The sequence below is a fragment of the Lepisma saccharinum genome, chromosome 3, assembly GCF_977018435.1.
Source record: "Lepisma saccharinum chromosome 3, izLepSacc3.1, whole genome shotgun sequence".
NCBI classification, from domain to species: domain Eukaryota; kingdom Metazoa; phylum Arthropoda; class Insecta; order Zygentoma; family Lepismatidae; genus Lepisma; species Lepisma saccharinum.
The window spans coordinates 110,985,722-111,000,844 of record NC_139231.1 but is presented as its reverse complement, the minus strand read 5'-3'; the positions used below and the strand labels follow the sequence as shown (position 1 = coordinate 111,000,844).

The window sequence follows — 15,123 nt, the reverse complement described above, 5'->3', positions numbered from 1 at the left end:
GCTTAGGAGCGGCGAATGCAGAGGAGCAGAGGTGAGTGAACACAGACACGTGCGTTTTGAATGTACTAACCTGGACTGGCCCTGTAGTTTAAAGTTAGATCCGAACCACTATGTGCATTCACCGAGTATCGAACCCGGGACCGCTTGATTACAAGGTGACAACGCCATCGGGGAAGCCCTCGTACCCATTCTTATGGGGTGGGAGTAGAAGATACAGCGTGAAATTTTCAAAATGACGACTCCGATGATCGCATGTCTATTGGTACCAACTTTTTGCTTTGCGAGAGGCGTACGAGGAAATGCGCCGCTCTTTTTGGAGCACATATTATTCTAGTAGTAGCAGCAGTGGCGTAGCGTTATAGTACGCCCGGCGTTCCCAGATTTAATATTTAAAAAATGCGTAAATGCTGTAAATATAAAGTAAATCTTGACTAATTTCATATATGTCTGACCTTCATGGCATTATAATAGCTATTTCTCGCGATCCGCTTGCAACGCTCCACTAACAACACTCGTTCTAGCATTTTTTTTAAATGCCTTTCCTGGCCGTATGCCGAGCAGGTTCGGCGTACAGGATCCTATATTCCTTGCTGCCTTTCTGGAGGGAAAGCTTGGATCTCTAAAGCACGCGCCCAAATGCTCTCTCTTACGCCCGCGTATGGAGCAGAGGGCTACGTGATTGGTTCACGTGACCCTTCCTGCCTTCTGAAGCAGACGACAGCGGTAGAACGCAAGACAACCGAAAAACGAAAAGATACATCCGCAATTACTAAAGCTACAAATTTGGTGTGCTGATAGACTCCCCAAATAATAGCTCGATGTAACATATCTTTTTCGTAAGCAGATTGTCTGCTACTAGATCTCACGTGATTCATCGATATTTTGGAGAGATAGTGAATGAGTCAACCAAACATTTCAAAAGGGGGAAAAAATGCAAAATTCTCACCCTTTTCCATGATTGTTTGCGCAAGGAAAAGCGCAATGGATGAAAACATGCCGGGTAAACATTGTGCGTATGCCGAAGTGATTCAAGGTATGATTATCACGATCACATGAGGATATCACGTACGTATAAAATATCGAACATTTTCTCGCTGTAAGAAGGCTTCTTATACGCTCTACTAACATCCGCGAATCTGCTTGCCGGACTTCATTCGTATTCAACTGTTTCGTTCCAAGGTGCACTCCGTGATGACGTCAAGTTGAGTATCATCCATTCTTTGTTCTCGCAAAGTTTCCAAGTTGAACGTCTAAGCTCCAGAAAAAGGAAGCGAGCAGCGAAAAACCAAGCGGTAGCAAAAAAACCTCCCAAGCGAAATCGAGAAAAAGTCACGGACGCGGAAAATATATTTATACCTCATCGATGCAGCAAACGACATTCGAGCTGGGGGGTGTTTGATTCAATCGACGAGGCGAGGAGCTGATCCAGCAAAAAAATCATTTTATATATATATATATATATATATGATGCACAAAAATAAAAAAAATATTTATAAGGCAGGGATGGAAAAAATCGTGCAAGAGTTGGGTTTCGCGAGGTTCTCGGTAACCCGTTTAGATCGGGTAACGGCGACACACCTTTCGTTGCTCGCTCAGGCGGGAAATGCGATTAGGGAAGCTGCGTGAACGTCGTCTAGGCAACGGATCTTGCCTTCGGAGGCTCTCCGCCGCGGGAGGCTCTACGAGAAGCACGGGCAGGAGTCAGTGACGCAAACACTTCTCCCCCCGAAATCACCTCCCGGATGTTCCACTGCGGAGACACCCTCGTGGTGGATATATTTTCGATATATTCAAACTCTGTGCACGCCAATCTAGGACGAAGCACAGAGGAGCGTCAAAGCACTCCCAGCGCTACACTTTTGTACCTCTTTCTAAACATGTCCTTGTTTCCGTCCGAATATTCTATGTGCACACAGAGTTACCAGTGGCGTCATTACGACTTCACCTCGGAGAGGGTTAATTCCTCTGTGCCTCCAGCCAATAAGTTCGGCGGCTGATCTTTGACTGTTTCCGAAAAACATTCGTAACGCATGGATGTTCAGTACTTCTTAAGGCTAGGTTGAACCTTTGGCTAACGTTAGGGCAGCTTTTCTTTCGAATTTTCCTCTCCTTTCTTAAAATTGCTATGATATTTCAAGATACGAAAAATTTCATGTTCTTAGAATTCCTTCTGCAGCATTCACGTAAATCTTCATGCTGTTTGATTTCGCTGTTGCCTAGACCAGTGGTTCTCAAACTGTGGTAAGCGTACCCCCAGGGGTACACGAACTACTTGAAGGGGGTACGCAATACAGCTCCGAGAGTGGTTTTTCATCCATGGTGTACCTAAAAAACAAGTACCAAAATAGACCAAATTTGGAGTCGAATCTCCGCTTGAAAGTTTCAAGTGCACAACCAGACATCAAGAAACCGTGTCAGGCTACGCAGGCACATCCTTCTCACTACAAACTCTGGAGATTTACAATAAAAACTCCAAATTGTGGTTGGCAGTTTGCTTACAAACTTTTGTTCTTTACTTTTTTTTTTCAATAACTCTCGAAAAAATACGTGAAAATTGTTTTTTTATGTACTTCTTAGCATACACATTCACATTTTTTTTTACTAACAATCATAAATATTGTAAACGTAGGAATACCAAATAAAATAATAAACCTAGGATTGTAATGTTTATTTGTTTACCATCTTTCCTCATACAGCCCGAATGCCCTTTTTGTCAATTGCAGATACACGTCTCTAACATATTAAAAACGCCCCACCAATAACGTAGCCCAAAAAATTCCCCAAAACCCACTATTAGGAGAAAACCTATGGTGGGGGTACATTAGACATATAGTTAAGACTAAAGGATACAACGAGAAAAAAAAGGGCTACAGCGGTATTGCGCACACTTTTCCGGTTTTATCAGTGGTATGTGATAAGCCGTTGACAAGCTGTGGCAATGTACAGGATTGCGCACAAAAAAATGATGCGATGTTGTGAGATGTAAAATGTTCTCAAGCCGTTCTCACTTCTGTTGTGTTAGTTTGTGTGTGTGTGTGGACTTACACGTGTTTTTGCTGGAAGGGTAGCATTAGATAGGCATAGAGGATGAACCTGATTGGTGGACTAGAATGTAATGGTCGGTGTATCTCCGTATTTATACCGAAGGTCACGGGCTTCGATTGACAGAAGTGTTTGTATCTGGTCTTGGTTGTGTTGTGATTGCTTTCTGACGCTGAAGAATGGCGGATTTCCGATTAAGTGTTACTGAAAAGGGAGTTGCTTGTCTGATTAAGGACTGATTTAAGTATCGTCGATTTCTAGAGAATAAGAATGGTTTATTAATTACTTATTTGACGACGAACAAGAGCATATAATAATTCTGTTATTATTTTACTGTATTATTGATCAAGATTTTTCTTCGGAAACGTGCACATGGATTCAAAGCTATGTACATGTTGTTAGTTGTAATTAACCAATTGTTCATATCATTAATGTAACCTTAAATTTAGGCTTTGACTATTCGATTGCTATGAAGTGATACTCAAGCAGGATATCCTCAATAAACTTTTCTCTGGTGTTTTTCAGGTGTACGTTGAAATCTTGTTGTGCAAAATTTGTTGTTTCAAAATGAAATTCCAACTTGAAACTACCTAAGAAGGGATTTTAGGGACGTGTAATAAAATTATAAACAATACGTGTCAAAAAATATTTTTTATTATTACTATTAATAATAATAATAATATTTAGAATATCATAATAATTGTTTGCTTCGTTTCACTTAGGTTTCCACCGAGAATATGGGCTTCAGAACCCTCAGCAGTTCCTCGGACGACGAATGGGGCGGAAGCATTTCACAAACACTACAATAACAGTTCTACTCGCCGTCTCCAGTCTTCATTAGGTGATTTCATCCGTTCTACAGATACAGCCAGAAACAAAATTAAAATTACGATCAATTGCGAAAGGAGAAGTCAGTGCACAAAGGAAGGACGAATTGAAAAGACATAACTTCATAGTGGAGCAGTATCAGAAACTTAAAAGTTGGAGACAGGACGTATTAAATTTCTGAAAACTGTATAGTTAAAATTACAACCAAAAAATCGTTAAAAGCTTGATGGTGTCAATAGTGACTTACTGTATTATGTAAATTGGTATGAAAATTGTATCTTGACTTGGTACATTTACTGGTCAAATTATATTTTTTATTTAATCCTTAAGAGATTTACTATTTTATTTCTAATTTCTCTCTCTCTTCTTGTTTAAAGAAAAAAACCGTTTTGCGCACAGACTTTAAAGCTATCAAAGTGGCAACGTTGGATCAAAATCTGTGCGCAAAACAGGTCAGTGAGATTTGTGCGCAATTCTGGATCTAAAGTGTGCGCAATTCGGTTGCTATGAAAAAAAATAATAGTTTCGTAATTACTTAAGTTTATTAAACTATTGATAATATCTAGACAAGAACGAAAGCAAACCACACGCAGATTCACGTGAATACTCTAACAGCGAAAATAATCCTAAGGAGCAATATGATAGGGCTAGAAATTGATACATAATAAAATTAAATAATATTACTTTCTTATTAGGGCTGCCTGAAGTTGTTCATTCCTGAAATTGCCAAATTCAGGTAAAAGTTAGCGCATTTGGAAACACTGGCATTCGGTAGGTGGGAAGCCGCTCAGAATTTTTCATGAGGATTTTCCTGATGTGCCGGGAGGTCAAGTTCCTTCGGCGATATAACGCAGGGAGACGAATCCTGATACATGCGATATGTATGATACGAATTTCTTTCCCGGCGGAAGAGAGGAAGAAGAAGAAAAAGATAAAAATGAGACAGTACAAAATTGCGCCCAGAGACGTGAACTAACCGCTGGCGTGCTGCTTCCTTCCATTTCAGGCCGAAAGAAATAGTTTGGTATGCACGGAACACGGCTTTCCATGTCTTCGTGCATGCACCGCTGCCGAGGCACAATGGTCGCAATAAAGTTTACGTGATTCCAAGACAAGACGTTACAGCGCTAGACACGGGCGTTGCTGGCTTTGAATTATTTGGAAGTACATGGCGGAAAGATGAAGTAGCCAAGGAACATTTATATTTGAGACCGGGGTAAAGAATGGGGATAGGCGGACCTCAATATTTGGAAATTCATATAATAAAGAGATTCGGAAATAAAATATTCTGATGTCGGATACAGGATTCGACATTCTAATTACGGGTCTAGAATTCGATTGTGATTTGTGATTTGGTGTTTTAAGTTCACTTTATGCACAGTAAGACTAATCGGGACTGGACCTACAGTTTAAAGTGGGATCCGAACAACTTGTGCCTCCACCGGGTATCGAACCCGGGACCTCTCGATTACAAGGCAATGACGCTACCACTGCGCCATGTGGGAGGCCCACTAGAATTCGAGATTCTAATTTCGGATAGGTACAGGATTCGGTATTCTGATTTCGGATACAGGACTTGAGACACTGATATCGAAATCAGAACTCGAGATTCTGATATCGAAATCAGAACTCGAGATTCTGATTTCTGATTCAGAATTCGAGATTCTGATTTCTGATTCAGAATTCGAGATTCTAATTTCGGATACAGGATTCTAGATTTTCATTTTGAATACAGGATTCTACACTTGCATTTCGGAATCGGATTCCAGATTTTCATTTCGGATACAGGATTCCAGATTTTAACTTTGGATACAGGATTCCAGATTTTCATTTTGAATACAGGATTCCAGATTTTCATTTTGAATACAGGATTCCAGAATTTCATTTTGAATATAGGCTTAGTCTGATTTCGGATACAAGATTCGGTATTCTGATTTCAGATACAGGATTCGAGACTAATATGAGAATCAGGATTTGAGAAAAATTTCTGATTCAGGATTCGGGGATCTGATTTCGGATACAGGATTCGAGATTTTCATGTTGGATAGTCTACACGATTCCAGATTTTCATTTTGGATACAGGATTCAACATTTGCACTTCGGATACAGGATTCCAGATTTTCATTTTGAATATAGGCTGAGACATTCTGATTTCGGATACGAGATTCGGTATTCTGATTTCAGATACAGGATTCGAGACTAATATGAGAATCAAGATTTGGGGCTGATTTCTTATTTAGGATTCGAGGTTCTGATTTCGGAAACATGATTCGAGATTTTCATTTTGGATACAGGATTCAACATTTGAATTTCGGATAAAGGATTCCAGATTTTCATTCCGGATACAGGATCCAGATTTTCATTTCGGATACAGGATTCCAGATTTTCATTTCGGATACAGAATTCCAGATTTTCATTTTGAATATAGGATTCCAGATTTTCATTTTGAATATATAGTTTTAGAGATTCTGATTTCGGATACGAGATTCGGCATTCTGATTTCAGATACAGGAATTAACACTCTAATATGAGAATCAGAATTCGAGACTGATTTCTGATTTAGGATTCGAGTTTCTGATTTTGGATACAGGATTCGAGATTTTCATTTGGATACAGGGTTCTACATTTTCATTTCGGATGCATGATTCCAGATTTTTATTTTGGATACAGGATTCCAGATTCTCATTTTGAATACAGGCTTAGAGATTCCGACTTCGGATACAGGATTCGAGATTTTCATTTCGGATTCAAGATTCGAGATTTTGAATTTGAGACACTAATATCGGATCCAGAATTCCACATTGTGATTTCGGATAACGTAGTCTGAATTCGAGACTCTGATAGGGAATCCAGAATTTGAGATTCTGGGTTCGGAATCAGATTCGGGATTCCATAGGTGAGACATAGAGATACACATTTTATCCAGCTGCCACTTACTTATTATTCAGAAACCTAGCAGCATAAGAATGATGATAAATTTAATGTCAATAGTTGTGATTTGACAACATTTCAGCAATAAATATTCCCTCCCCCACAAAGGTGGAAGGAAAGAATCGTGTACAACACCTTTAAATTTGGGAGATTTTTTCCTGAAAATCATTCATATAATTCTGGCTTTTCCCAGAGCAGCCACTCTGATAATGTTCGCATAGTGATCAATCCACTTTTACTAATAACGTCTACATCTCTGTCTCTCTGTCTCTGTCTCTCTCTCTCTCTCTCTCTCTCTCTCTCTCTCTGTGTGTGTCTTGTTTCGACGCGAGGAACCATCAGAAAATGGTAATATTATCCTATATGTATGCAACTGCGCAACATATATTCACGGTTAGCCTTGATATCCTCTATACAGGCCAGAATTTGAGATGGGGAGGGGGGCTTCTACTCCGGGTGCCCATTGGGAAGGAGAATTATCTTTGAAAAGTAGAAGATAATTTTCCAATTTGGTCAAATACTGAAAAGGCAACAACAATTTAACTCTTTTGACAACTTGATATAACAGTTATAGAGACATGATACATTGAAATTAAGGAGAGATTCTTGCGATATTCGTGAAGCTGTTTTCGTTACACATGTGATACGATATTCAGTCTGGTAGACTCCCTTAAGTACATCACTCGACGATTTTTCACTAGGGCTGTGCAGATAATATACCTACTTGATTGATTGACTTGTTTTTCTTCACTTTTGGTTATTTGAGGATGTGAGGTGAAAATATGAAGTTGAGGATAAACACACATGGACAGGATACAACTCAAGGGGCAGGCGCCAGTACCTCGTTAGTTTGCAAGAATGCAGTCCAGGGTATACTACATGAGAGAGATTTAGATGCATTGATAGGCCATCCCTGACACATCTGCGGGAAAGCAAGTAAAGCCACTACGCTTCCATTCAATTACTGTAACTGATATATAACAATTCGATTACTACTGAAACCTCGAAAATGGTAAAAACAACTTTCACAACAAAACAATAAAATATTGCCACGTCGGTGGAGGATTGCGATTCACTATCTCGAAAGTTCCGGCTACAATTCCTGGCCTGGACACAGATATTGGTTTGTGTGTGTCCCTTCATCAATTTCATAGCATTATCATTCATCTTCATCGTCGCGATTAATCTACATAGGAAGAAAACCAATATGATACTTGCAGAAAATTCCTATTATGGTCCTACTTTTCCCATCAAAAATGCTGATACAAGAAAATTTACATAAGAAAAAACTACAATAAAATTATCACAATATAATGTAGGCGACTGGCAAGAATGTCAGTACATGCACGGCTTCATTTCATGCAATAGTTAAGGTAAGGAAGTCAAAATATGATTTATCATGCAGGAAATATTAAATATGTATTCAGAAACATAAAAATACGGGTGTAAGTCACGCATTGTCCTTCCATACTTCACGAAATTTCTGATATCAGCTATTCAACTAACTAACTTTCTTAACCTTCTTAAACCCGAAGGTTCATGGCTGCAGCAACACAGGCCTTCCATCTGTCCTTATCCTGAGCAAGATCTATATACTATTTTCCATCCCTACCGATTTCCTTTAGATCCATCCATCTCAACGTTGTCCCTCCATCTTCGTCTTGGCCTTCCTACAGGTCTCTTACCATCAGGTTTCCCAACAAGATTCCTATAAACTCCTCTTTCTCTCCTATTCGTGCCACATGGCCTGCCCACCTAAGTCTTCTTGATATAATCATTCTAATAATATCTGGACATGAATACAACTTATGTAGTTCTAAATTATGTAACCTTCTCCACTCACCTGTCTCCTCATTCATTTTAAGTCCAAATATTTTCCTAACGATCTTATTTTCAAATACTCTCAATTTATGTTCTTCTTTCAATGTAAGGGACCAAGTTTCACACCCAGGCAAAATTACTCTTTTGTATATTTTAACTTTTAGTTTCTTAGATATTAAACGAGAAGACAAAAGTTAATGAATAGAAATGTAACATGCATTTCCTGAATTAAGCCTGCTTTTTATTTCCTCTTTAATATCATTTTCATTTGTTAATATTACTCCTAAGTATTTGAATTTGGAAACTGGTTCAAATGAGTTGTTATCAATAATTAGATTTTGATTATTACCTAACACTCGGTTTCGGCCTTTAAGCATATATTTAGTTTCCTCTTTGCTAACTTCCAAACCTATCTCTTTAGCAGCTTTGAAAAATATTTTAGCATTATTCTTAATTGTATTTATATCATCCCGTAATAAGTCTACATCATCTGCATATGCTAACAACTGAGTCACACTGTTTAATTTTAGTCCTTCGTTAGTTTCTTTTACCTTCCTTACAGCATATTCTAAGGCAAAATTAAAGAGCAATGGAGATAATGTATCTCCTTGTTTCTATATGAATTGTAAATTTGTCACACACATTAATACCCACACGAATTTTACTTTCTGTTTCACTGGTGTATACGTTTTTCATATTAACAAGATTCTTAGGTATTCCAAACTCGACTAATATATTATATAATTTATCTCTTTTGACCGAATCATATGTTTTTTTTTAAATCAAAGAATAGCCGATGGACATTTTGATTATATTCCCACTTTTTCTCAAGTGTATGTCTGATGTGAAAAATTTGATCTGTAGTTGATCTGTTACGTTTAAATCCACATTGACAATCACCTATAATTTCATTAGAATATGGGGTTAGTATTGTTAAGAGAATGTTAGATAATATTTTATATGTTGTTGAGAGTAGAGAAATTCCACGGTAATTATTGCAGTTCATTTTATCACCTTTTTTAAACACAAGAACAATTATGGATTCTTTCCACTGTTGAGGGATTTCTTCTTTATTGCATATTAAACAAATTAATTTATGAATTTGACATATTAATGAATTTCCACCATATTTAATTAACTCAGCTGGTATCAAATCAATGCCAGGTGCTTTGTTATTCTTTAGCCTTTTAATAGCATCTTTAACTTCAAGCAAGTTAGGTTCTGGAACTAAAGGTTCTGCTGTGTGTACTTAATTTACTTCTGATTTATCTCCTATATGAACATTTAAAAGGTCATTAAAGTAGCTCTTCCATCTATTTAAAATATCACTTGGGTCAGCCAAAAAATCACCGTCTTCATCTTTTATCAAGTTTACTTTAGGTTGTCACCCCTTTCTAAATTTATTTATTTATTTATTTATTTATTTATTTCGTCTTCTTTTACATGGCGAAGTTAAGGCTGTGGAGCCTTTTCTTCCACTTGACCATGTTTACAAAAAAATTGAATATGAAATAATTAAAATTTTGAAAAAAAGGAAGAAAAAAATATATATAAAAAATTACAGAGAAATAAAAAATACAAAGAGAAATTACATATAAGAAAGGTAATCTAACCTATAGATACGGACACACACACTCACACACACACATACATATCTTTGCCCTTACACACGTACAAGCAAATACATAACACTACACTTACTTAAGCACAGTCCAATATTACACATACTTAAAACACAGTCCAATACGGTATACTTTGATGATAATTCATCTTAACTATTACTCTAATTCATTTTAGTGCCTTACGTCCTTCTATCATTCTCTGCACCCGCCATATTAATAGGGAAATCAAACATTTAATTTTCATTGTATAATATGTGTAACTTTAACAATTTTTTGAACGTCACAATTGAGGAAGAGACATGAATTTCAGGTGGCAACTTGTTCCAAAGGCCTGCTGAGGTAACAGTAAAAGAATTTGCATAAAAGTTGGATTTGTGGAGTGGAATGGACAGCAGAGACCTTTCGCGCGATCTGGTGTTGTGGCTGTGAAAGTCGGAAAGATGTTGAAATCGGTTATAGAGATATTGCGGGTCTTTTATTTGAAGGATTTTGTACAGTAAAATTAACTTATGAAAATTACGTTTATCGCTTAATTTAAGCCACTCGACCTTCGCAAAGTACGATGTCAAATGGTCTGAATATTTTAGGTCGAAAACGAAACGAATGCAGGCATTTTGAATTCGCTGCAGTCGTTTAGCTTGCTCGTGATTGACATCCAAGAAAGCAATGTCGCAATAGTCAACAATGGGAAATACAAGAGACTGGACCAGTTTAATTTTTATGCGTTCAGGGAGGAAGTTTTTGAGCCGATAGAGTGAATGCAATGCACCGAAAGCTCTTCTAGATACAGAGTTAACTTGCTCTGCCCAGGTGAGATGTTGGTTGAGTATCACACCCAGATTCTTAACAGTAGTGGAGAAGGGCAGATGAATGTCATTTATGTTGAGTCTAGGGAGGCTAGATTTATCTATTTTGCTCAAAATTCTAGGGGAACCTACAAGAATACACTGGGTTTTAGTCGGGTTTAGATGTAAGCCATGGTGTGCAGACCAAGTACTTATTTGTTTAAGGTCATTGTTCACAATTTCTATTGCATGCAGTATTTCTTGCGGGGGGAAAGAGAAATATAACTGAAAATCGTCGGCATAGATATGGTATTTACAGCCGTTAAGCACCGTCGGGAGGTCGTTTATATACAGAGCAAATAAGAGGGGGCCGAGTACAGTGCCTTGAGGGACACCACATGGAATGTTTTTCCACGACGATTTTCCATATAGGTCAACGACACATTGTCGACGTTCTTGTAGATAGGAGCAGAACCAATTAACCGCGGAGTCGGAAAAATTGAAAATCGATGATAATTTAGCGAGTAGAATTTCATGATCAATTGTCTGAAAAGCTTTTGTAAAGTCTAGAAGTACCAGAATCGTAAGTTGTTTATTGTCCATGGCTAGCCTCATGTCATCGGTTACGTTGACAAGAGCCGTGCAAGTGCTGTGGTTACTTCGAAAGCCAGACTGAAGAGGAGCATTTACATTTACACCTTTATATAAATCTCTGATATTTTTGTTTTTGCTGTTTGTTTCAATTTCGTTAATTTTGCTTTCCAAGTAATCTCTCTTTTTACTTCTAAAAGTGCGGTTAACTTCTGGCTTTATTCTATTATAATTGCTTAGATTTGTAACATCAGAGTTAATTAACCACCTAAGTCTAGCCTGATTTCTTATTTCTATTAGATTATGACATTCATTAATGGCTTACTTTTTCTTGGTTTATGGTATCCTATACTTTCCTTAGCTGCTGATTCTATTGCATTACGTATGTGCTCCCAATTCTAATTTACGTCTGTTTCATTTATATTTTCAACATAATTTAAATCCTGCAAAAACATCAAATCTATTTGACAATTTAATTTGGTAATCTTTCTTAATTCTTTCATCAGCAAATTTTCCTGTATTAAATTTTATAACTTTTAGATTTTGTTGCTTATGATTTATCACTGCGAGTCTTTCTTTTAATTTAGCAATTAATAAATAATGGTCACTGGTCTATGTGAACGAACGTCAATTATACTACAGAGCATTCCCTGACATTCGCTACGAGACTCGGCGGCAAACGGCCCGGCATCAGCGATTGTTGGGTCCGCGGCAGTCGCTCGCTAGTCTGTTTTTTTCGCTCCCTGCCTTCGCTCTCTCTCCCTTTCTGTTGACGTTGCAGACTCACGACAGTATAATCCTCTCTCGGAAGTTGTGTTGTGTCGTGTCCGTGCGTTGAAGATTGTGGCTTCACATGGTACCACAAAAGTTTACATTACAACAAAGGATTTATCTTGTCGAGTGTTACTTCGGAAAGAGGAATTGTGGAGAAGTGCGACGACGTTTTGCAACGAAATTTCCTGGTGTTCCCGTTCCACAGAGTAACAGGTGAGTTCTGAATAAAAGTGTAAAGAAAATGGGGAAATAAAGTATACGAAGACAATCTGCAAACCATCCGTGAGTTAAAAGAGAGTATTGCACGAAAAATCGGAAGAATTACATTAGACGAACTTGCACGTGAAAATGCCAATTTCCTTCGGAGATGCCAGGAATGTGTTTCAGCAGAGGGACATCATTTTTAACACCTTCTGTAGTCAAGGTTAGTACACAATATGAAAACTGTAATTTTAATAGCTGACTCTAGCGACTGTCGCTGACCCGTTCACCGGAAAAAGATAAGCGCTGATGCCGGGCAACTTGCCGCCGAGTCTCGTAGCGAATGTCAGGGAATGCTCTGTAGTATGCCTTCTCTTATCAATGAGAATATGATCTATTTTATTATGAGTTTTACCATCTGGAGAAGACCAGATATACGAGGGGCGATCAGGTTGCTCCGACCTTAACATGGAAGGAATGACGTTATGATTGATTTTTTTATTTTGTTATTGTTTAGTGATCCTTTGCATGCTTTCATTCTGAATTGCAAGTCTGAGTAGCGTACAGTTTTCTTTTTACAGGAGTATAACTGACTGAAGTTGTGTCAATGTGCCAGAATGGAGAAAACTGCGGTGAGAGCGGTGATCAAATATTTTGTGAAGAAGAAGTGAACGGTATCCAAAATTCATGAGGACTTGGTGGATACACTAGGGGACACTGCTCCTTCATACAGTATGGTGAAGAAATGGTGTCGTGAGTTTAATTGTGGGAGAGAGTCGTGTGAGGATGAACATGCAGGTGGAGCACCAAAAACTGTCATGACAACCGAAAACATTAACAAATCCACGATATCGTGCTGAAGGATCGTCAAATCACTATCCGTTATGTTGCTGAGATGTGTGGCCTGTCATATGGCACTGTGCAAAACATAATTACCCAGGAATTGCAAATGAAAAAAATTGCTGCAAGATGGGTCCCTCGAAACCTCACCCCAGATCAGAAGCGTACCCGAGTGCTCATCAGTCAAGAACTTCTTGACAAGTTTCGTGCTGATATAGACGATTTTCTTGCCCGATTTGTAACTATGGTTGAAACATGGGTCCATCACTTCAACCCAGAAACAAAATCACAAAGCATGGAGTGGAAACACACACTTTCTCCACCAACGAAGAAGTTCAAGGTGCAAACGTCAGCCAAGAAGGTGATGGCCTCAATTTTCTAGAACTGCAAGGGTGTCCGTCTTGTGGACTATCTACAAAGAGGCCAAACCATCACTGGCACATACTACAGTGATCTAATCAAGAAATTACGTGATTCCATCAAGAAAAGAGGCGTGGGATGTTGACTCGCGGTGTGCTCCTTCACCAGGACAATGCACCTGTCCACACCTCATGCATTGCGAGGGCCGCTATTGCAGATGCATCGTTCGAATTGTTGCCCCGCCCACTCTATTCCCCAGATTTGGCCCCCAGTGATTTCCATTTGTTCAAACATTTGAAGAATGACATTCGTGGGCAAAAATTTTCTGATGATTCTGAGGTGATAAGGGCTGTGGACTCATGGTTGGAGGACCAGTTGGAAGAATTATTTTTGCAAGGTATCCAAGCGTTGGAGCACCGATGGGAAAAGTGCATTGGAGTTGCAGGGGAATATGTTGAAAAATAAAATATAAATTGAAACCCTATTGCCGCTCTTTCTATGTTAGGGTCAGAGCAACCTGATCGCCCCTCGTATTTATGGATATCTTTATGTTTAAATGTGGTACTTTTCACAATTAAATTCTTTGAGGTTGCAAAAGAAATCAATCTTAAACATTATCATTGCTTAATTCATGAAGACTTTCTTTACCAATCGTGGGTTAAAAGTCTCTTCTTTGCCAATCTCTGCATTACAGTCACCTAACAGAATTTTCATATCATACTGAGAAAATTTATCAAAGACCTGTTCTAATTCTGCATAAAAATCATCTTTAGTATTATCATCTTTATCTTCTGTTGGTGCATGTATGTTTATTAAAATAATTTTACACCACCTACACTGTAAAACTGCATATGATATCCTTTCATTAAAAAATTCTACTGTTTTCAGGGCTGAGATAATTCTATTATTTATGAAGAAGCCTGTTCCAAAATTATGATTTTCAGTACCACCATAGAAAAAAGTATAATTTTTAGTTTTACAATTCCCTTCTCCTGGCCACCTAACTTCCTGGACAGCTACTACATCTAATTTATACTTAACTATCTCATGAACCGTACACTGAAATGCCCCAGGCCGGTAAAGGCTCAGAACATTCCAGGTGCCTAATTTAATATCCTTATTCTAATGTAGATCTTATCCTTAGTCCAGGGACCTCCCAAAGTAGTCCCCGCCCGAAGATCCGAATGGGAGACTATTTTACCTCCGGAATATTTTACCTTGGGAACATCCATGGCCTCATATTGCTGATTCTTGACATGTCTTTTTTAAAGTTCACAGTAGTCAGCTCTACGCCTAACCCCCAATATGAATGGAGGACCGCACCTGTC

At 38.3% G+C, this 15,123-nt stretch overlaps 1 protein-coding gene across 1 annotated transcript in view; it reads right to left on the bottom strand.

Annotated features, from left to right (window-relative positions):
* in (inturned planar cell polarity protein) overlaps positions 1 to 15,123 on the bottom strand; it is a 211,232-nt gene that overhangs the window by 151,258 nt on the left and 44,851 nt on the right. The gene's annotated exons all lie outside the window — the stretch shown is intronic.